This window comes from Leuciscus leuciscus (assembly GCF_965113295.1).
Source record: "Leuciscus leuciscus genome assembly, contig: SUPER_11_unloc_8, whole genome shotgun sequence".
In the NCBI taxonomy this organism is placed as follows: domain Eukaryota; kingdom Metazoa; phylum Chordata; class Actinopteri; order Cypriniformes; family Leuciscidae; genus Leuciscus; species Leuciscus leuciscus.
The window spans coordinates 101,481-123,001 of record NW_028118539.1 but is presented as its reverse complement, the minus strand read 5'-3'; the positions used below and the strand labels follow the sequence as shown (position 1 = coordinate 123,001).

At 37.0% G+C, this 21,521-nt stretch overlaps 1 protein-coding gene and 2 long non-coding RNA genes across 3 annotated transcripts in view; 2 read left to right on the top strand and 1 right to left on the bottom strand.

Moving 5' to 3' along the window:
• LOC309510281 (NACHT, LRR and PYD domains-containing protein 3-like) overlaps positions 1-21,521 on the bottom strand; it is a 359,584-nt gene that overhangs the window by 268,243 nt on the left and 69,820 nt on the right. The gene's annotated exons all lie outside the window — the stretch shown is intronic.
• Positions 1,490-1,980, top strand: LOC309510291. The gene is made up of 3 exons (XR_014210294.1): positions 1,490-1,592; positions 1,676-1,743; positions 1,841-1,980. It is a non-coding gene; the product is annotated as an uncharacterized lncRNA (long non-coding RNA).
• Positions 10,512-11,656, top strand: LOC309510287. The gene is made up of 2 exons (XR_014210293.1): positions 10,512-11,074; positions 11,376-11,656. It is a non-coding gene; the product is annotated as an uncharacterized lncRNA (long non-coding RNA).

The window sequence follows — 21,521 nt, the reverse complement described above, 5'->3', positions numbered from 1 at the left end:
TTGCTCCGTGACTGTAAGGTTTTGCTAATTGTGGGAAAGTTTTAATTTTAGTGTGCAAGCAATTGAAAAAAAACTGTAACTTCAGGAGGGATTCTTCCCTTCGACACTTCCTTACAGCAAGTCACTCCAACTCTAGTGGGCCGACGATCTGAAAGAGAGACAGAGATTGAAATCTCCAAAGCACTTATACTGTACTGTATACAGTATGTGTGAAAACAAGACGATCTTGATCTTGATAAGGGCTCCATCAAAGAAAACTGTGCTATAGCTAAATGCAATCTGTTATGGATTCACCATCAGCAGAGAACCTTCTCCCTACTCTTGATTGGCGGGACCCCCGTAGAGAGGGTGAGAGGCTTCAAATATGTTGAAATAAACATCTCTGAGAACTTGACCTGATCTGTACATGTACAAGCCAAGTTCCCAGGTGAATAAAGCCAGACAACAACTGTACCATCTACGACAGCTGAGGAAATTCAGGGTCTCTCAAGCAATCCTGAAAACGTTCTATTCAGCAACAATAGAAAGCGTACAAACTCAATGTATTTCAGTGTGTTATGGGAACTGCACTAATCAGGACTGTAAAGCTCTGCAGAGAGTATATAGGGCACTTAGCTGAGTACATCACAGGGTCTGCTCTCCCCTTTCTGCATGACATCTATCTCAAATCATGCAGAAATACAGCTGTCACAGTTTTTCTTGATTGCTTAAATACTTTAACCAGGCTTTAGAACTAAAATTTCAAAACCATAACGCCATTTATCAAAAAGCACACCCATTTCCCGAAACTATAAACACGATTCCCCTGTTTTGACACATGAGTCAGATTTGTTGAACTGTCACTATAAACTCTACACACAAATCCCTTCATTTCTCATTGCCTACACCATGTTGTCATTTAGAAAGCATTAGTATTCAATATCAGATGTAGATGGGAGTGGAGGAAGAGGTGAAGGAAGAGGATGAGGAAGGTGAAGGGCAAGGGCAAGGAGACAAGACACTCTAGTTGCCCATGTCTTTGTCCATGGTATGACTATGAGGGAGGCTGGGATACGAGTAAGGCCAAATTTGAGTCGCTTCACCGTCGCCTCAATCATAAGAACCTTCCGGGAGAAAAACAGGTACAGGAGATTTACTTCAGACTGCTCTGTAACTTTTGAGAGCTTTACTATGTGCTGTTACAACACATACATGTACTGTCGCTGTTGCACTATACTGTAATAAAAAGAAATGCATCAAATTGCCTCACATATAGATAGAGATAGAGCAACCACAAGCAACATAACTTACCAGTTTTGGAAATGTTGTTTTAAATGTATTGCACCAGTGTGTAAGACTATGTTGTAGTGTGTGTGATGTCTGAGGGCAAAGTTTGGTTTTTCAGCAAGAGTGAATGGTTTTGAGTGTAGAGCTTCATTTTGACCTGAAAATAAGATGTTTGGGGAATTGGGTGAGATGTTATAGATTTGTGTTTACTGTTTTGAGAATATGAGGCATAGTTTCAAGAAATGTGTTTAAGCAATCGAGCAAAACTGTAAACTGATTGGATACAAGCATCAGAATGCTCTGAGTCCGTGTGTGGATGCTATAGTGTAAGCTCTCTCTACACACATTTCACAGTTTTATATGCCTGATATTGTGTTCATTTCAGTGGTACTGTATATCTGTCCTGCAGATTCTACACAGAGAAAGACAAGTACTGCTCTGATCCAACAGCGCGCTGGATTCAATTCAGACTGAAAGGTACGAGCCTATATTAATATGACATCTTAATATGATGCTTGTGTATTGATAAAAAATAAAATTAAAAAAACGTATAACATGATCATCTTTCCTTCAGGTCTGAAGGAGATTGAGGACTGAGCCAATGGAGGCCTAAAGATGCCGCAAATCTATCTATATCAATTTATTCAAATAGAATATATATGTTTATTTAGGCAAAAAAGGTCCCATTAGACCCCTTTAGCTTATGTGAAAGTTAAAAGAAGTTTCACTTAATTGCTTTGTTTTATCTCCTTTAAATTTGAAATGCACTTTTGGTGGAAAAATGACACTGCTTACTTACATCCAGCCTTTTCTCTGTAACAGTTTGTACTGTATTTAATCATATTTAAGCTAGATCATTAAAGAAATATGTGACCCTGGATCACAAAACCAGTCACAAGTCGCACGGGTATATTTGTGGCAATAGCCAACAACACATTGTATGGGTCAAAATTATGGATTTTTCTTTTATACCAAAAATCATCAGGATATTAAGTAAAGATCATGTTCCATGAAGATATTTTGTAAATTTCCTACCGTAAATATATAAAACATTTATTTTGTTTCAATTTTTTGCACCCTCAGATTCCAGATTTTCAAATAGTTGTATCTCAGACAAATATTGTCCTATTGTCCTTTTTGTCCCAATAAAAAAAAAAAAATTTACCCATGTGACTGGTTTTGTGGTCCAGGTTCACATATAAATCCTCGTGTTATTAAGAATCAGAATTACTTTCTCTCTTCTTCTCACTTATAATGATACTATTGCTTCCGAGTCCTTTTTGAGGTAAAAAAAAAAGAGCCAGTCCCCATTGACTGTAATTGAATGGGAAAAAAGATAACAGCATACTAATATTTTGCAGATTATAAGAGAATTTTCGTTTTTGGGTGAAACATTTGTATGTAGTATACTACAGTTTTTTTCAATTGCTTACAGACTAAAATTAAAACTTTCCCACAATTAGCAAAACCTTACACTCACGGAGCAAAACACCGGCCTAGATTTGCACGATTGTAAGCACATGGTCAGCTTCACACTTTTTGCAAAACATTACACACAGTGATTTGCAAAACACTAAACACACTTGTATACATTTGACACAGAAATTTATCATGATGTAATTTCCTTGCAATTTCAAAGCAAAGGCTTTCAAATGAAGACACCCATGAACCAGTTGGTTAAAGGGATACTTCACCTCTGGAAAGATGAATGTGTATTTAAAATAGGTCATTTATGTAGAAGAAATGTGAAGACATTTTTTAATTTGGAGCTTTCTAGACTGAGAAAAGCCAGAAAATGTATTTTTGGCTTATGTGGATGAAAGACAACAACTCCCAGAATGCACTTGCTTCGCTGCCCTAGGAGGCCACTCCCAAGCCACGCCTACCAGTTAGAGAGCGCAGTTGAAAACAACAAGGTTAGGCTACTAGTGAGTCTCCGTGACGAGTTTGCCCGGTATTTCGAGATCGCCCAAAATGTCCGGGATTCGGCTTTTGCGTTCTACAGTCGCCATTCATTATGTTTACTGTGGCGAGCAGGACGAGACTGAGGGGTGCGGGAGAACGGCGCGAGGCCGGTGGCGTGATTACTGAGATGCACCGATCTCGTATCTCTCACGGAGGAGCGGGAATTTTCTTAGCACTGTTAAAATGCACATCAACTGATCAACCGATCACTTGTTTAGCGTTCATGTAAACACTACATTCAGATTCACCAATCGGAATGAATTCAGTTAGATTGAAACAAAAGGTGTGCATGTAAACAATGAATGGCGACTGCAGAAAGCAAAAGCCGAATCCCGGACATTTTGGACGATCTCGACGGCCAGACATGTCCGGGAAAAGAGGATGGTAACCCCTACTCAGCTTTTTCCTACTACTCAGCTTTCTCCACAGAACAAGAGCCTGTTAGCTTAGCTTCCAAAGAAAGAGGGCTGACACTGTGTACATTCTGTGAGTGAGATCCCTCTATGGGCGGTTTTGAGAACATGCAGGACAGCTCCTCCTACTGGCTGTAGTCTTTAGCCCCTGGCCAAAAAATCCTCCGATGACGCAAAATGACGATTTTTGCGTCATCGGAGGATTTTTTCCAGACAAAAAATACATAAATCTCTCGTCTCAGGGGGATATGAGGGTGGAAAGTACTTCGAAATTCGAAAATACTACAGGTTTTCTACTAATACAAAGCTTAATGCTAAATCCTGAAGTATCCCTTTAAGCACAGCCAGCAGGAGTGCACACACACTGGTGCTTAATTGTAGACACACACTATAAAAAGGCAACAGGTAAGTTCACCTGTCTTCAACAAAAATGGATGGTGTCAGAGGAAGAGGGAGAGTGCGGATGAGAGGGGGAATCCGGAGAGAACAAGGTGGAGAAAGAGGGAGAGGGAGAGGAAGAGGAAGAGGGAAGACAACCAAATCCGTGTAACGAAATTCGTTTTCGTTTTTGGAAACAATTGTGGATGTAATAAACCACGGACTAATACTGAGGGAGGTGAATTCGTCACTCCAGAATATTCTTCCCACGTTGCCTTGCAAATGAAAATATAGCCTGTGATGTTGACACCCTGTGGCCAGATCCAGCTAGGCGGAGAGATTTTAAGTTGTTTTTTTTTTTTTTTGTACTGAACTGGATTTGTATTTTTATGTAACAGTATTACTGTAAGCTTACAGTACAAGGGTATGTTCGGTAATACTGTATGAAAACTGGAAAATGTTTTGTTATGAATGTTTTGTTGAAATGTTCAGTATTGGCTGACTTGAGTACATGAAAATAAATAAATATTTTCATTAGTCTGCACAATTGGTGTCATGTGGTGTTGGTGAATATATTTTTACACTCTCTCTGTGTAAATGCTAAAAGTGTTTTAGGTTGAGCACAGGAGTGTGTTACTGATTCAAACAGAATTAGACCATATGATGGTTGTGTTTATATTATGACAACAAAAAAAGGTTTTATAAGACATTGTATAGTTTCGATAAAAGTGTTCCATTTTGCAAATGATCTGAGGTGTTGTGCTACTTTGGTGTAGTGTTGTGCTAATTGTGCGAAGGGGTTTGAAAAACCGGGCCCTGTTTTCAAAATTGTGCTTAAGCAATTGAAAAAAACTGTAATTAATTGTGTTACAGTAATAGAAAGTTCGCCCTCTAGTGGAGAACAGCACCGTTATGCAATATATCAGCCAAAAAACTCTCAACCAGTGTTTATTTGGCTTAGCAAATAAACAAATGAAACATGTTATGGGATAGATTCACAAGCAAAGGCATAAACAGAAATAAACTTTTTTTTTTTTTTTTACTTTGCATAGGCTACTGTACGCTCACATCCCCAAACAAGACGTTAAAAAAACAAAAAGGGTAATATTGGGAAGTTATATGAATCCGTGTATCATTCGTTCAGTCGTTTTTTGAATTAATATTGAATATAGAAAAATGAGAAAACGGTTCCTTTTTCGTTTTTTCATTTTTTACAAAAAAACGAAAAACAAGAATTCAGCTGGATTTCTCGTTTTTCGTTCTCAGTTAGAAAAATTAATAAACAGCTTGAATATTCGATTTCTACACGTGGGCGGGAATTAAACGCCCCTTTCCTCTGATTTGTCAGCCGAAGATCAAACTGTTCCGTCATCAGTTCTGCACAGCAGAATAAGAGTCCTCCGTTGTGCGGATTCTTAACGTATTTATTGCAACTACATTTAATTTTTTTCTCATCAAACCACCAGACTAACGAATGTCTCGACACAACCCGTACCGGGGAATAGCCTAGATAGGGCTTTCTTCTGTGTATATATAAATTCACCTACGATTTGCATCAGCTGGCTATATGGGCAGGATAAATGACGGCTGTTAAGCCTATCATTGTCGCACTCGCCCAGTAATTAAAAAAATATATATTATAAATTAAGATATAGGCCTAAATCAATATAATTAGTTGTAAATTAAATATTTTTAACACTAATGCAAAAAGAAAAGAATAATGCATTGACTATATAATTGGCCTATATTAACGTTAACGTATAAACTGTCATTCAGACTGACTAGCCTATCTAACAACTGGAGAAGTTTTATGATGTAGGCCTTGTGTTTTATTAAAATGTTTTATAATTTATATCTCTAGGATGCGCGCTTGTGCGTGGCGCGCCGGGTCATGTTAAGAGGGAAACGCGCGCGTCACATCGTTGTAAAAAAAGCATATTCATAAATAGTGTAAAAGACCGGTAAATAAAATACAACATTAACATTATAAACACTATTAATAACATAATATGCGTATTTTAACGAGAAACTGAAACTGTACAGAGCAGACGTTGGTTTCGGGCATCTCTTATTCGTCCAGTAGGCCTAGCCTATCCATATTTGCAATGTAACATTTGGATGCTAATTAATAATGTAAAGAAGGCTTCGTACTTCATTCGAGTCCCAATAGGCCTACACGTAAATCAGCATCTCCACAGCAAGGGAAATTAGTTTGGAATGTCAACAGACCGATTAAGCAGAATAACGTTTTATGTTTGGTTGACTGTGATTTATTTTAATAACGAACAGGCTGCGACACCCGACATCACTTGGATGTGTTGCTCAACAGGGGATTTAATAGCTAGGCCTACTGTCGTTTTCTCATTTTTCTATATTCAATATTAATTCAAAAAACGACTGAACGAATGATACACGGATTCTATATAACTTCCCAATATTACCCTTTTTGTTTTTTAACGTCTTGTTTGGGGATGTGTGCGTACAGTAGCCTATGCAAAGTAAAAAAAAAAAATGTTTATTTCTGTTTATGCCTTTGCTTGTGAATCTATCCCATAACATGTTTCATTTGTTTATTTGCTAAGCCAAATAAACACTGGTTGAGAGTTTTTTGGCTGATAAATTGCATAACGGTGCTGTTCTCCACTAGAGGGCGAACTTTCTATTACTGTAACACAATTAATTAGTATACTACATACAAATGTTTCACCCAAAAACGAAAATTCTCTTATAATCTGCAAAATATTAGTATGCTGTTATCTTTTTTCCCATTCAATTACAGTCAATGGGGACTGGCTCTTTTTTTTTAACCTCAAAAAGGACTCGGAAGCAATAGTAGGCTATCATTATAAGTGAGAAGAAGAGAGAAAGTAATTCTGATTCTTAATAACACGAGGATTTATATGTGAACCTGGACCACAAAACCAGTCACATGGGTCAATTTTTTTTTAATCCGATTGTTAAGTCTGTCACGCGTGACGTTTTGGGTCCAAGCGCTCCTCTCGTCCAGAAATAACAACGGTGGAACCTGTAAATTTATTTACGATCACGTCCTTCTTAGTGAGGCACCCTTGGCGGTCAAAAAGGGTTTAAAGCAGCACTCAGTAACTTTCTCTCTAGAGCTCCCCCCACAGCTTCGGAATAGATATTTGACAACACTGTCGTAAAAACTCGTTGTTGATTCTCAGACACCAGAGGCTATAGATCAACGACATCAAAGCAGATGGGTCGTTCTTTAAAACGTCTTCTTCATTCGGGTTCGGACAGCGTGAGGGAGCGCAATAATGACAGCATTTTAGCAGATTTCTTTTGGCCGTAAAGCAATTGTTTACATCGCGAGACCTGATATCACGCGAGACTTCCTGACGCGGCGGCCGGCGGCCCGCCGGCTCAAAGTTGCAAGTGCGTATTTTCCGCTCACGGGCACCAGGGGGGTGCGAAACGACCACCATTCAACCCGAAATAAGTAATATAACCATTCCAATAACTCCGAAGCTGTTCAGTTAAGGTAAAAAAAGTTACTTAGTTAACCTTTAAATTCCTTTAACACCAACAGAGTGGTTAGTGTAGCTCATCACTCAGGTGGCATAATTAAGGGTAGAGTCCAGGCATCAATGAAAAAGAAGATTTACGAGGTTGAAGTGAGTTAGCTCGGGACACGGGACACAGCACTGCGGCATTGTAAAAACACTCAATAATAACCAAAACACTAGCGAAAGCGGTAGGTAGGTAGAGAGGACCCGAGTATTATCGGAGAGTGGTTACGTCACGACTTAACAACCGAATTGGGACAAAAAGGACAATAGGACAATATTTGTCTGAGTCTGAGATACAACTATTTGAAAATCTGGAATCTGAGGGTGCAAAAAATCGAAACAAAATAAATGTTTTATATATTTACGGTAGGAAATTTACAAAATATCTTCATGGAACGTGATCTTTACTTAATATCCTGATGATTTTTGGTATAAAAGAAATCTAAATTTCTCATTATTTTATATTATCTAAATATCTTCCTTTGTGTTCAGCAGAAGAAAGACATTCATACAGGTTTGAAACAACTTGAGGGCGAGTAATTGATGACCGAATTTTCATTTTTAAGTGAACTATTTCTCTAATGCAGAACGCAGTTAGTGGGTCGTAAGCTCTCCGTAAAGTAATCCGTAGTCGCATAATATGACATTTACCCTCAATGGCCCAGTAGTAGCCTTCAAATACGTGAGCAGAAGTTATGTTTAAATGCTGTGAATTTCAGTTTATCCTTCATTCTAACTTTTGCCTTAAAGGGGTCATATAATGCCATTTTTGTACAAGCTAAAATGATTATTTAGGGTCTAAATTAAAAGTTTGTAATATACTTTATTTAAAAATTCTCATTAGTATTGTAAGAAAACACTAATTTTACCTGGTCAAAAACAGCTCTGTTTTCAGCACGCCGTTTCAGTGCATGTGTCTTTAAATGATAATGAGCTTTGCTCACCCCGCCCCTCTGCTCTGTGCGCACACTGTTTGTAACACAATAACACAATAACCATAACGCGTTGTTCATTATAAACGTGGGATTATGAATTATATTGAGAACGTCATACATAGAAAACATGCCGTAATGTACCCTGAGTGTAAACAGCCGCATTCATCGTGAAGCGTGCAAGCGATTTGCAAAGATTAATATAAAGGTTAATAAAACGTTACACTCCCTTCGAAATGTATATTCAAATATTGGATGCAATCTTTTTGTCAACTTGTTTTATTTCAATTAGGACAGGTTTTTTTATTTTCATTTTATTTTTTTAGATCTGATTGATTGTAGACCTCTTTATCTGAGCTTATGCACCTAATTTTTTTACCAAAAAAAACCATTATTCTTGTGTAATTTTAGCAATATTGCATAAAATGTAAAATTATTCTGTATACACTGTATCACACTAGTGTGCTTTACCAGGAATTTAGTTTTGAAATGCTTTTATTTTGTACAAATGGAACAAAGTCAGACTTGTGGTGCTCCCGGTCAAAATTGAACAGCCTACAAAAAGTACCTTTTGAATCTCTCATTATGCTATATTATCACCAAATATTAATTGGATTCAATCTTTTTGTCAGCTTGTTCTTCAAATTTAACTTCTTTAAATTAGTTTTTTTTTTAAGGTGTTTTGATTATTTTTTAAACTGACTGATTGTAAGCCTCATTAATCTGAGCTTATATTGGTCAAAAATTAACATCCATCGAAAATGAATGGTGAGATCGAAAATACATCAGACAATATATGTTTTCAAACATTTAGTGTTCAGGAGCATCATGTTCATGTTCACATAATTGCATGTGTGCTTGCAAAGATCTCGGAGGCCTCGGACCTGTGCATGCATGGATATGCACACTCTCACTACCGTGCACACACACACACACACACACACATGTACACAAACAAACTATTTTGAGTATTACAGGCTTTCTTTCTCACATATCACTTTATCTTATCATCAGATCAATGAGGCCTACAATCAATCAGTTTCAAAAACAAATATGAAACCTGTCCTAATTGAAATAAAACAAGTTGTCAAAAACATTGAATCCAATATTTGGTGATATAGCATAACGAGCGATTTACAAGCAATTTTTTGTAATTTATTTTTGACCGTGAACTCCACAAGTGTGACTTTGTTACATTTTGTACAAATAAAAGCATTTCAAAATAAACTTCCTAGTTAAATATTAAAGCACACTTCTGTCATATTTTGTTGAATATTGACAAATTTATCCACAAATCAGGCTTTCATTACTCAAAAGCTGAGGTGCATGAGCTCAGATCGATGAGGTCTATAGGCCTATGATCAATCAGTTCCAAAAAGAAATAGAAAACCTGTGCCAATTGACAGACAAGTTGATAAAAAAGATTGAATCCAATATTTGGTGATAATATAGCATAACAAACGATTTACAAGCAATTTTTAAAAGGCCGGTCATTTTTGACCGAGTACACAAAAGGTGTTACAGGGTTTTCAACAAAGCACAAGGGTTAAGCTCTGCTTTATTGACTATTTAAGGTGAGCTAGTGAGAGTCTTGAATATAATCTCTCAGACACAAACAGTGAAAGTTGAAGATCGACTGTGACAATGGAGACACAAAGGATCCTCATGAGGAGTTTGGCTGTTGTGGTTTTTTCATCTGTGATCTGGACAAAAATCTAAAAGCAAACTCATAATGAGAACACATTATTAGAAATGAATTTATTAGGATTAACCCCTTGAGATGAATCATCTAATTTTCGAGGGGGTTACGCCACATGTAAGTAACCATGTTTATTCTAATGCCTGATCTGTGATCAGTGATTTTTGATGTGTAATTATTCAAGTTCAGACAGATTATCTTTCTCTCAAAATCGTTCAATACTGTTTATGCATCAGTAAATCAAGCCAGTGACTAAAAGATCAACTTCACATCGTTTCTCTAAGTAGGATGAAAATAATATTTTAAATTATATACAGAATGCGATCAAAGAACGCTCCATTTCCAATCGGCCAAACTGAAAACCGCCCAGGCTAGAAAAAATGCCTTTTATTTCGAAATTATGACAATTTTTGATGTAAAAATCATATTAACATTATAGGGGCACCCCAGGAAACATTATAAAATAATAACATAATCCAGTTCATGACCCCTTCAACACTGTTTTTTTTTTTTTTTTTTTTACTAATTAAATTTGGATTAACTGAACCAATCCACTCTAATGCCCTTTCAAACAACCATCATGCATTAAAATAAGAAGATATAAACTCATTTGCAGTCTTGTGGTGAGAATTTCCATCTGTTGTTCTCTGAAATGATCACACACTTTCTGGACCGGCTGTGGTCTGTAGCTCAGATACAACAGCACATTTCACATTAGTGGTTCACTGTGGTAAAGCGCTATGTGTGGTTATAAATGTCCAGTGTGACTGACAACTATGAAAAACAAGATGTGGTTAATGGTCACTAAACTATATGGCATTAAAAACATTTAGGATGTTCAAAAGTCATTACCTAGACATCACCCACAAGCAAATGCATCCAAAAGAGGTTTTATTAACAAAGTTCGGGAGGAGCACGTTCAGATAATTAACACAAGTGGAGAGCACTCAGCAATCAATGGTAAGAGGTATATATACACTCAGCAGTCTCACCTCAATCCATTGACAGTTTTTGCAGCATCCCCCCACCACCCCTTCTCCACACTTCTAGTCCTAAACACTTACATACGGGGGGAGTACTCTGGATTCGGGCCGAACTCCGAGCTCGGAGCCCTCCCTCCGGAGAGCACGCCAAATACGCATTAAACTTTACTACCCCCTCAAATGTAAGTGTGAACTCATGAAAAGAGTTTTACTTCTTTGTTTGTATATGCACTTCTTTAGAAATGTTGCTATTTGCTTTTTTTTAACTGTTTGTAATATCATCAAAAATTACAAATAGAAAACACATTGATAATAAATGTATCCATCAAGCCAATGTTGTTTAAAGTTTAGTCAGAAATTGGTGCTTTAGGATGCCACATAATCACAACAAGATCATTTGTTTTAACATATTCAATGCAAATTCAATAACTTGTTAATGTGTGTGAGTGCAAAACATGTTACTGTAAGTGTATAAAGAATTTTGAAATTATGATTTAACAAATATTATTCAGTGGTGTATAAATAACTTCCGTCAGTGTCCATTCCTCACGTCTCATCATAAAATGACCTAACTTTATTTCACCCTGGAAAGCAAAAAGAATGAGAATGTGATCAGCTTAAAGATAACTGAATCAAAATCAGAGTCAGAATGAGCTTTATTCGCCAAGTGTGCGCAAACACACAAGGAATTTGTTTTATTTTTTTCAGGAGCTCTTACATACATATTTATGACAAGTATTTTACCATTCCATAGTCAAAAATATGTCAAATTAGAGTATTTGCAGTTCTATGTTTGCTTATCAAATATAATTTCACTTACTCGCTTAAAAACTGTCTTATAGGATCATTTTCTCTGTCTCTCTCTCTCTCTCTCTTTGTGGTTTGTAGCCGTACAATAAACATAACATCACAGTCAAGGTGTTAACACAGGAAACTGCAGTAGAGGATGATGTCAGTTACAATTGAATGTCACCTCAGGATGTCAGTTTACATTTAGAACTTGTAGATTGACAGTTCAGGCCAGTTTAATAAACGGATTGGAATCCTACCTTCACCTACAGTAGCCTACCTTACCTGTTTGAACTAATGGCCACTAGATGGCACTGTTTTAAATGTATTGTTTTCTTTTCACCACAATAACTATTCTACGGAGCCTATGGAAGCTTGTTTCCTCCACAGAATAAAAAATAAAAAAGGTAATTGTGACTTTTTATCTCGCAATTCTGTTTTTTCATCTCTATTTTTTATTTTTATAGAATTGCGAGATATTAAGTCGCAATTGCAAGTTTTAAAGTCAGAATTTTGTGATATAGTCGCAATTGTGTTATAAAGTCAGAATTGCGTGACACTGACATAAAGTCGTAATTGCATGTTATAAAGTCAGAATTGTGAGATATAACTTGCAATTGGACTTTATAACTCACAATTGTGACTTTATACACTGTAAAATCCACCATTGATTCTAACTAACACTTTTTAGTTAACTTTCCTTAATGTCTTAACTTAATTGTAAAAATCTAGTAATCTGTACTATTCACATACTAAGCTTTGTTTACTAAGAAAACCCAAGTTGAGATTAATTGATTAGTTTGAGTGTGGTTTTTGAGGCAGGGAAAATCTTAATGGACTTTTCACTTAATGGACTCTGTTTGCATTCACTCATTTCCCAAAGTCATCTTGAATGATGAAATTTGAATACAACTGATACATTTCATCACCTTCCTAAAATAATTGCCCAAGTCATTTTTGCAGGTTTCTCAGAAAACACAAAAAATTGAACCTAACTTCAGAGGCCGAGTAGATTTTCGTTCTTCTTGATGCAACTGCCATCTTGAAAAGCTTGTAAAATTGCCTAAGTCTCATTGTCTTTTGACTTAGGCAAAATAAAACAGCCTAAGTCAAACTCTTGACATAGGCCATTATACTACAGGGGTAGAATTGCATGATCTGTTCAACTGAGGATGTGGGTGATTTTACCAGAGGTGGCCAGCATCATGAGAAGATGACTTATGAAAAAAAAAAAAAAAAATTCATTTTTGTCAAAAAATGACTTAGGCAATTATTTTAGGAAGGTGACTATTTGAGAGAACATCACATAAGCTGACTTCATAAATTGATGTTGATTTTCCTAAAATGTTTTTAGTCACCTTTATGGCAATTAGTGATCCCTTTGGTTGGACACTTGGAACTTTAATTATCTTCCCATTGATGCAGTGATTGCAACAAGAAATCAGTTATTTGGTTTCAAATGAAGAGAAGTTATGTATGTATGTATATGTATGAATGAATGATGTATAACATATTTCATGTCAATTAATGATCTTTTGTCATTTTGTTGCTAACACTTATGTCCTACACATCTTGTGAAACTTTTAATTGTGTTGATATAATCCCTCTATATTTGTGACAATCTTGCAATTCATCATACATGAGTCACACAGACTTCAACATTCAGCATGCAAAACACAACAATGGTAACAATTATATTTTATTTAAAGTAAATTATCAAGCACTCTCTACAGTTCTTGTTTAATTACTAGAACTCTTGTGTAAGTGAACTATACTAACTAAGCATTTGTCAGCACCACATACTATTCCTATTTCACTTTACTTTTTTTTTTTTTAAGGCAATAGGTTTGCATGCTTTTTTTTAAGTAAGTCCAACTAATTAGATTTTACAGTGTATCACGTCTGAGAAAAGATTTCAGAATTGTGAGAAGCGAGATATAGGCTAGCCTAAACTCGCAATTGCGAGAAAAAAAGTCAGAATTGCGAGTTTATATCTCTCAATTTTGAGTTTTTCCACACAGGGCTCTGGTTTAGATTCTGGCCCATAAACATATTCAAGCTTCAGAAATCAAAATCAGTTGTCACTTTATGATAACATTGTGATGTTCATCACTTGTAAGTTGCTTTGGATAAAAGCATGTGTTAAATGATTAAATGCAAATGATCACATTGATCCAGATCATGATTGTGATTGCCAAGTCAAGTGATTTCCATCAAAACATTTGGTCATGAAATCACAATTATTCATCTCGTTACAGTGTTTTAGTGCTTGTCACTGAAGGATCATCGGTGAAAGTTCATCCAGGAGGACACGCAACTCGATTGAAAGCATCAACAATGTCAAAACCCACCGATTCGCTTGTTGTGATTCGCAGAGTTTTGACGAGTTTCATAGACTTGATTTTGTTTCTTATACAAAAGCAGCACCCCCACCCTAATAAGTAAATACATAAAGGCCAGCCTACAAATTGTCAATATTTATGTATTTGAAATCAGCGCCGTCGCAGGTGGGGTGCGAGGCCCTGTGTGAACTTGAAATGCGAGGCCCTGCTCTTTGATGTGGATGCTCAATTGCGCATGAATAACAGTCACACGGACGTAGCTGTTCTAGTTCTATTGCACGCATAATCTCGCTGCAATACGTTTTTATCAAGTAGAATAATACAGCATAATCATGCACATAGTCTCAGCTATGACTTTTTGCTATTTATTTCAAAGGAAAAAAAAATCAACTGTGCAACGAGTCCTGTACATAAAGTCAGCTCTAGAATTTGTCCTAATACATAAATAGATCCGCCTACTTCACTAACGTATCTTAATGGTCCAGTGGTAGAACTTTGAAGGTGGCCTTCTGAAGATATGCTGACCTAACATATAACATATACTAACTTACTAACCAACATTATAGCAGAGAATGAAGTTTCACTCTTAGTTAGTAAGTTAGTGTATAATGGTTGCCCTTATTGGCAAATGACTTGAGTTTAATCACCAGTAAGGTTTACAGTTAATAACTCCAGTCAGTTTTGTGTGCTGATAAACTCAAAACAAACATATTTATTACACGGATTAATGCATTTGTATGAGCCACAGCAGATTATTCATACCTGTGTTCGCCAGTAGAGGGCGGTGTGCGCTGTGTAGTGAAAGCGGGTGTGCGAGACAGGCGTGCAGATCAGGTCACCTGTCTTTATCAGTCAGTAATAAAACATTTAAGCGTTCATTAGCCTATTATTCCACATCTCACTTAAATAGAATCTATGTAGCACTACTTTCTTCTTATTTAATAGGCAACTCTAAACCACTTCTACACTCATCATCTTCTTCACATTCACTAAATAAACTTAACTATATAGACCTCACAACATTGACCATGAGGATCCTTTCTTTTTTAGCTCCAGTCTTCTTCTATACACAATTTGTGTGTGTGTGTGTATAGTTTCAAATAGGACCTACATGTTTACCCCAAACTCTGTTAGCAATAAAGACCTTTTTATATTTCTTCAACAAATAAAATAAAACGGGCACTGTTGTTTGTTCCATGACTAAAAGCAAATTGTTCTCCCACCACATCCCATTCATTAGGGTAGACTGTGTACAGTTGAGACACTTTTTGAGTTTTGATTTTTCACACAAAAATACATACTGAAAAGAATTGAATTTTCACATGAAATGCCACATGACATTACATTAGCTTGTAGACTAATATATTATCAATCAAATATATTATCAATCAATAATACCCATAAGTAGTTTATATTTTCCACAATTAGCGAATAAAAATAAGGTGCTTTTTGTGTCAACTCTGTCTCAACTGTACCAATGTACGGGACAGTTGAGACAGTACTATGGTACAGTTGAGACACCCATTTCTAATGAGGGAAATGAAGAAAATAACAATTGGGCAACATGTCTGTTTGTTCATCCTTTCTAAATTCATTAATTTGATGTAAATTAGCACCGTTAAAATGTATAAAACATGAACAAGATATTTAACAAACAGATATCATTTTACCACCTTGTCTATTTGACAACTTGCTAGGTTATCTTTAACATGCATGTTAGAAAAATATATTCATTAATAATATACAGTAACTGTATTACAGTTTAAATATAATAAATATAAAATTGTATTTTTAATTGCGTCCTATGCTGGCCAATTATGACGTTTAACCTGTTATCATAACACTGAACAAATAAACAGCGTGTTTTGTAATATAACTCTATTGGGGTACGGTGTCTCAACTATCCCCCGCTGGCCACTTCGCACATTTCTCTAGATTTTGCATTGAGCTTGCATGACTCAATACCATGAAATATGCCAATTTTTAGGGCACAGAATAACGTTTGTAATGGTACCAGTTACGTTTAACAGTCACAGAAGGATAATAGGTTATTCATAGTTGAGTGCGCAAAAAACGATGCAAGCCTTACCTTAGAAAAAAAACTTTTGCAGATATCTTCTGATCGGAGACGCGTCCAGTCTTCAGATTTTGCAGGATAAAAGAGGACACTAATACGCATGTGCACAGCAAAAATCACAACTTGTGCATGCTGCGCGCGCAAGTTATTTAAGGTGTCTCAACTGTACACAGTCTACCCTATAATATTTTCTATTTATATAGGTTTCTTGAAGGAAAACATAATTCATTATATCTAAGTATTCTAAACCTATCCTCTGTCCATGTATTTAACAAACCTATTCTCAAACACTCCATTACTCCATGAACTCACAGAGGATAGAGACCGAAAAGAACCAATAGTGTAAAATTAAGTGTAATTTAATCATTATACTTTTTTTATACAACTGATGCTTTATTGCATACTTTCTTTTGAAATTGTCTTTAGCCAAAATAATGTTTTGTTTGTTTGTTTAAAAAAGCATTACTTGCATTTAAAAGTGTAATTCGGCAATTTCTCTCAAAGAAATCCTGTCGTCAATTGTGCGCAATGAATTCTGGGGAAGGTAAGGCCATGAAGGATCCATTGCTGCTTCCCAATTCAGAGGCTGCATCCGATTGAGTCACCGTGGCACGACGAAGGCTGATCCAATTCTAAGCCTCCTTCACATGCAGCCTCCAAAAGTGTCCTTCGTTTCCTGTGAAATGAAGAATACAACAGATGGATCATTCGCTGCCTTGCCTCGTTGTGGAACTGTTGTATTTTATTTTCTGTAACAAAGATTCATAGGCCTATGTATGCATTGACATTAACTAATAGGGCCTTATTCTAAAGTGTGACCAATATTTGAAATGTACCAATGAATGTAAAGTATAAAAAGTTCAGAAATGTATATCCACTTGGTACACTTGCAAGAGTAGGAAGTTGAAGACAGATCAATTAGGGAATAATAAGGTAACATGATGCATGATGTTGTGTACCTCCACAGCTCAATAGATGGGTTTCCGTTTCTCGAATTACCCATTATCCTCTGCGGCGCGCCGCCATGTTGTGTGTCAAAACTGTCAGTAAACCACTGGGAGACACGGCTCATTCACTGTGCTACATTAATAGAAAGCCAGTTAATATAAAGTATTTTTGACTCTTTTGTGTTGAGATAACGATGACAAATTCCTCCAAACCTGGCGACAAGGTGAAGGTTATTACAGGGACACATTAGACGATGTTTGCAAGGCAAGATATGATGAGAAATTGAGTTATATCGATGGAAAGGATCCTTACACAATGTCGAAAGAGGACTGGTTATGTAGGCTAATCCTGCGGCGTACCCCGATATTCAGGAAATGGACATTGCCAAGTATCTCATCCACACCGTTAGTGCGTGACGAATTAAGAGGAAGAAAGTCTCTGGAAGCATACAATTATTTTGTTAGAATGTGCGAGTTAAAATTGTATGTGGTCGCATTTGTGCGAGTGCATGGTCATGTACTACTCAGTTAAATTCACGCATGAATTCTCCTGCATTGAACTTGTTTTAGCGCCCGCCAAAGTCTTATTTGATCGGTGAGTAATGTAGATGAACTGGGCGCATGTTTAACTGAAAGAACGAGCAGAGAGAGAGAGAGAGCCGGTCGCGCGCGCACTCCCTCTCTCTTCGGAGCCAGGCGAAAGTGTAAACAAGACTTCACCGTCTCCAAACTAAGCGCTGTCTTGCTCTCTCTCCCTCATGGAAAAGTTAGTCTGGAGCCCTGCATTGACGGTTCACATCGCTGTAGCCAGGCGGCTGATATCTGCACAGCCCTTATTATACGGTACATTTAGACTCAGTGTCAAGACAACACCATCTGGGTAAAAAAACAACAACACAACGCTCCGAACTAATTTAGTGTAGGAGAGAGATGGAGAGCAGAGGCACGGAGCGATGTGCTCCAGGTGTAGCCTCTGCCTCTGCCTCTGGCTCGACCAGCTGATGTGGCCACAGAGAAAGTGATGAAGGTGGACAATCGTCAGAGTGTGCTTCTGCCCAGCCAACACCTCTCAAGGGCTGTGTCGATAGTAGCCACCTGGGTAACGTTACAGCGATTTGACAGCCGATGAGAGCTAGCGCGTTTAACTAGCCCATCTTGGAAATGATTAGATAAAGTGTCACATCTCCAGAGCACAAAACCTCTAAATGTTCACAAGAGCAGCACTGAACATTAACTCCAGCCAAACGGAGAATAATCGTATGATTTTCATGTTCAGAATAATGCCGATTCAGGATATTATAATGCTCCGTAACACAAATGCTTTGACCCACTTGACACACAAGATGGCGCCGTAAGGAGTTGCGGGAGAAATGTGACGTCATCGTAAATCTATCTATAGCTGGATTTGGCCAGCTCAACCAGAGCCTCATCTCGTCAGAGGGACACCTTAAAGACCTTGAGGCCACACCTCAGAGTTCCTGACGGAGACCTCTGCATCAGCGACTCGCATCATCCTGAATACCAGCATGTACAACTTCACAGTGGGAAGATTGCTAATGCACTGCAAGTGAACACAACTACTAGTGCTTAGACATTATTCATGCCTTTTTTCTTTTCTCATTTTCTCCTGTTTTTTGTATGTTAGAAAGTAAGGTAAGAGTTCTGTTGTTTATTTGTGTTGATTGTTGTAGGTCAATTAGGTGTTCCTTCTACCGGGTAGTGAGATCTTTTGTTTGTTTTGGCTTTACCTGCTCCTGAAGAACAGGCTTCATTTCTTTTTCTTTTGGAGCTGTTTGTTTAGGATTCTTTTTGCACTGTATTTATCACTTATTGTAAATAAATGTATTGGAAATCTTACTTTGTGTATTGTGTGCTGGGACTCAGATAGGTTAACTTTTCTTTGTCGCTGTTCATTTTTGCTTTAAAGCTACTTTCCCTTTTGCCCCTAGAAAATGAATTGGGAACGTAACAGTGGTATTGTGTAATTATTCGAATAGAATTGAGTCTTTTCTTTCTGTTTTGCATGCGTCGTCATAATCATTATTGTTATTGTTGTTATTATTATTTTAATAAATTGTTTTGCCTTTGTCACAGTGTATTCTTAACCTGAATTAGCACTGTTCATATAGGCAACACCAATAGGTGTCATGTAACACAAAATAAACCTATGTTTTCTTCATGATACAGGGCATAATCTTAGTTTCGTTTTTATTTTGTTACCATTAGACATCACTGGGTTTTAATTTGAGGTATGAAAACCTGACGATGCCACATATTGAAACACAAATTCATATAACATATTAATTAGCCTGTCATTTTCTTCATTTTCTAAGTCAATAAAGGTTATGTTAAATGAATAAATGTAGTGTAAATGTTGTAATGAAACCAACTGTACCGTTCAAAAGTACTGTTTGTTGTTGTATTTTTCAAAACTTGAAACTTGTGTGTGTGTGTGTGTGTCAGGTGGATTTTTTTAATGTTTTTGAAATAAGTCTCTTGCACTGCTCCCCCAGCCTGCATTTATTTGATTAAAATATAGTAGCCTAGGCTATAAACTACAGTATTGTGATGTATTATTACCATTTTAAATAACAGTTTCTATTTGGACATATATAAAAAATAAAAAATTTTTTTTTTTTTTTTTTTTTTTTTTTTTTTTCTGATTTCTAATTGTAATAACGATCTCATAGCTTTATTTCTGCAATTGTAAATGCAGTGAAAATATATTATTGGCACTTCTGTGTATGCACTGCAAAGATGTATTTTCCTTGAATGATTTAATTTGACTGGTGTTACCGTCCCAGGACGTATGCATTTGCGTTTTCTAATGGGTAAGTGTCATTCATTGATTTATTGAGTGTGTGTGCGCGCGCAGCCAATGGACCCAACGGCCTGCTGGGAGTTGTAGTTTTGTTGTACGTTGTATTTATACCACAGAAAGGACCTGTCTTTCACTTCGATGGTAACTAAAAAAAAATTCAAGCTGCGATTTTTCACGATGGATATCCTCGCGCGATCGAGTGTAGATTGTGTTAAACACGACAAGAACCAAAAATTCTGCGTTTATTCCTTAAAACAGTCGGTATTTCCCATATTGCTTCTCCTTTGCAGCTGCCATTGGCGCACGTCACGATTATAAGCGCCTGCTATTGGCGTAGGCAATGTTTACAGCACGATTATCAAGTATGTGGTGCGAACGCAACGGAACAGTCAGATTTACCATAAATGAACATGGTGAGTAACATTTTATAAACAATATTGTCAATATTGTTTGTTTTCCCTCTATTTTGCTGACGAGAATTTCAAAATAAAGCCCTACCAGAGTCTCAATGCAACAACAGACAGTGATTGAACCGTGAATTTTGTGAACCATTACATAATCCTATATAGGCTAATTATAAATTCAATTGTTATTATACTTTACAATATTACTGTTTGTTGTTGTATTTTTCAAAACTTGAAACTTGTGTGTGTGTGTCAGGTGGATTTTTTTAATGTTTTTGAAATAAGTCTCTTGCGCTGCTCCCCCAGCCTGCATTTATTTGATTAAAATATAGTAGCCTAGGCTATAAACTACAGTATTGTGATATATTATTACCATTTTAAATAACAGTTTCTATTTGGACATATATTAAAAGGTTTTTTTTTTTTTTTTTTTTTGTCCAATTTCTTGTGCTCCTCCCTGTCCTAATCTAGGTGATGGGACCTACCAGCTGTTCCTCATCAATGGCAAGAGGATCCAGTATTTAAGCAGAGCCGGGGGGGGGGGGGGGGGGGGGGGGGGGGGGGGAGAGAGAGAGAGAGAGACTGGGACTGGGACTGGGACTGGGACTGGGACTGGGACTGGGACTGGGAGAGGTTTCTTCTCCCAAGAGCCTGAGGCCCCGTTTACACGATGGGAAAACGCAGATATTTCCCTGCGTTTTGGCCTGTCATTTACACGAAAACGCAGTTTTTATCCCAGAGAACGATTATTTCTAAAAACTCCGGCCAAAGTGGAGATTTCTGAAAACGCCGGTTATGTGTTGCCGTGTCAACTGGGAGAAACGGGGTTTTAGGTTCTCAAACATCACATTATGCGCCAGAAAATGCTTACGTCATGTGAGCGCCCTATGTTCAGAGTTTGTTCCATACTGTCTATGAGTTTGTTTGGCTACTATTTGATCATGGATGCTGTTAAAGTGGTACTCATTTTTA